Below are 3539 nucleotides of genomic sequence, written 5' to 3'. Positions count from 1 at the left end.
CTGTTATAGAAAAACTTTGTATGGAAACTATCGAGAAGAACTGTCGCGAAGCTAAGAACATGCGACAGTTTTAAACGACAGGCCAGAAGTGTAGTATGTTGTTTTTCAACGTCTTCTTCTTCTCTGCAGCAGCAGAAAAGTTGCTCTGCAACTCTTTATTTTTCTCCCCAAACTCTCGATATCCCTCTAAGAAATCTCAGGACCCTTTTTATACCTCAGCAGCACCAAATCTTCCACAATAACTTCATATCATCCTCTCTTTAATTCACTGCAGTCACGGGAATATTATTTCCCTTTTTTTCTTCCCTTTAATTCAATGGGGAAGTTCACACACCATTGATGAATTCCAAATTCAAATAAGAGTCTTTCAACTTAACGAAATATTGAAGGTTCCATTTCAGAAGCCCTATTATTACCGTCATATATTATTATATTTGACTAGTTTACAGAACTGCAATTCAGTTCTCTTGCGGAAGGTGAAGATATGAATTTCTTATTATGATGACCAGAAATACGTAATTCCTGATATGATTTTGCGAATTTAACCTTCGTCAAAAATCCATCATCAACACATAGGTATGTAGAATAATATTTATTGGCTGAAGTTTTAATAAGTTAAGTCTCATAATTAGATTAGTCAAACCGAAAGCTATTGGTTGTGTTATAAGTTTTTAAAGAATTAGAGGGAATGTTTGGACTTGATCATCCCGTTGATGGTACTGGTGTGTGCGACGTAGATATGCTGGGTTTTTTGTCCTTACATGGTGAAGATTCGATGAAGTTCAAAATAGGAATGGAAAAGGTAACATTAACTTTTTAATAAATTTTCTTGTTTTTTCTAATTGATTTGTATTCTTTTTTTATTTGTTATTTTTTTTTAAAAGAAGGAAAAGTTATCGTTGATCATGGATTCTCATACATTGCTAAGGTAGAGAAGCATTTTTACGCGGTTAAGATAATTGAAATCGTTACCTACATGGATTTTTTAATGGAAAATGACCTATTTTAAATTTTATTTTGTTGGATTTTAAGTTGATTTCTCTTATCTTGTTGTTGTTTCTTTGAAGGTCTCAAAAGAATTTTGTTAAAGTTCTACTTGATAAACGAATATTAGTTGATTTTGTAATAAAAATAATAATATATTATATCATGTTTGTAATTGCAAAAAACATATGGTATTTTTTTTATTTTCTGCATTTAATTTTGAAAAGGATGGGGTAACTAGTATGCCACCAACTTTTTCGTTCAGCAACCTATATGGGATCATTAGTGACTGAATTTGGTGGAGGAGCGTGAATCAGGCGACTGAATCGGGTGATACAGTGTGCAACTCAGTAATTTTTCTTTTCTTCATCTTCTTGAAATCCGTGATTTCTTTCTTAGTTTCTACCATTTATTCCTAATGATTGGTGTTGGAATATTTCCAATTTATTTCACCAACCTGTAAATCATGTCTGAAACATTAAGTAATCATTTGGAAAATATTTTGGAACCTCAATCTATTTCTGAAAAATCTAAATCTAGGGTTCCTTCTATGGATTTTCTTATCTCTTCTGAAGATGGAATTGGTGGCTCTTCTCCTTCGTTATTCATATCTGATGATGTTATTGACGAATGCTTGGATGAATGGAAGTTCAGTTTAATTGGAAGGTTAGATTTGGTTAAACTCAAGATGGATACAGTCTTTACTTCCTTAAGCAAACAATGGAAAATTAAAGGTACTTTTCAACTTATCCATCTAGGTAAAGGTTTTTTTGTTATTAAACTTGATAATGAAGACGATATAAGACATATCTGGAGTGGTTTATGGACTGTCGAATCTCAAAATTTAAGTCTCAGAGCTTGGGAACCAAACTTTGATCCTTCTGCTCAAAAATCAACTTCAGCTTTTGTGTGGGCAATTTTCCCAGGATTGAGCATTGAGTACTGGAAGGAAAATATCCTTATGCAAATGGGTAAGACTCTTGGAAGACCCATTAAAGTGGACGAAATTACTTTGAAAACAAATTTTGGTTATTATGCTAGTGTTCTAATTGAAACTGATATTTCTAAATCTATTCCTATCACAATTTGGGTTAATTCAAAATATGGAAAATTTGAACAAGCTATTCATATACCAAATACTCCTACATTTTTTAGCTACTGCAAATCTTTAGGCCACTTTGCTTCTGGCTGCAGGTATAAAAGTAAAGATAAATCTCAACTCCCAACTAAAGATGGGTTTGTTACATTTCACAAAAATCAGTGGAGACCAAAAAAAGTACAAGTTCTTGGTTTTGATATTTGTGGGAAGGATTATGATTCAAGTATTACACAACCTGATCAAGATAACAGTCACATCAGAGATTTCAATCCTACTCCTAATGCATCAGGGTTACTTCAGCAACAAATTTCTTCAGGAAGATTTCATACTCTTCAAGATAACTCTACTTAGTTCAACACAGATTTACTTTCTTCTGTGGAGTTTCCTTCCTTGTCTGATATATGCTCATAATTGTGTTGGAGAATCTAGTGGCACTATCAAAGATATTCAATGTTCTGAAACTCATCATGTGGTTACTATTACTTCTTCTTCCACAATTGATAATCCTATTATTACTGAGGACTCCAGTGATTCTGATTCTGAGGATGATGAAATCAAAGAGGTTAGTACTTTAACTCTAATTCATAATAGTATTATAGCATCCCCTGTTATTATTTTAAGAAATGACTCTTCTAGATCTATCACTCCCATTATTACTAAGAAAACTATTGTTGAAAAGAATAAAGCTCCTCCTAAACCAACAAAACCTGCTCATATTACTAGAAAAGCAAGTAAAGCAATTCAGAAAATTTTGGGCAACAAGGGGACTTCTCCCCGAAACAACTCTAGATGAAGATTGTATATTGGAACATCAGAGGCCTTAAAAGGGATAAGGTCAGAGATAAAATAATAACTCTAGTTAAAAAAAACAATCCTTCTTTAGTCTGGATAGCTGAACCAAAGATTCATGTTAATTCAAAAAATAGAATTCATCTTCCAGGAATGAGTCATCAATTTATTCAAACACTTGCGATCATAGGAAATCCAATCTTTGGCTTTTTTGGAATTCCTCTATTCCTACTCCTTCAGTCATTTTCTCCTCAAGACAATGTTTAAATATAGAAGTTGGGTGTGTTTTAGTTACTGGAGTGCATGCTGATGTCCTTACTGTTAATAGAAGGGAACTCTGGTATGATTTGCTCAAAATTTGTAGTCTTAATAAACCATGGATGGTGGTTGGTGACTTTAATACTATTACTTCATTTCATGAAAAAAGAAGAAAGAGGTTTAAGTCATTTGTCTTCTGCTATGAATGACTTCAATGACTGGATAGAACAATGTGGTCTTATTCAAGCTCCCAAAAGTGGTCTTCATTTTTCATGGTCTAATGGTAGAAGTGGGAGGAAAAGAATTTTATGTAATCTTGACAGAGCCTTATTTAATGTTCATTGGTTGAATTTATATAATGGATGGAAGTACCATGTATCTGCAAGGGGGATTTTTGATCACAGTTTCT

The sequence above is a fragment of the Papaver somniferum genome, chromosome 5, assembly GCF_003573695.1.
Source record: "Papaver somniferum cultivar HN1 chromosome 5, ASM357369v1, whole genome shotgun sequence".
NCBI classification, from domain to species: Eukaryota; Viridiplantae; Streptophyta; class Magnoliopsida; order Ranunculales; family Papaveraceae; genus Papaver; species Papaver somniferum.
This window is presented reverse-complemented; position numbering follows the sequence as displayed.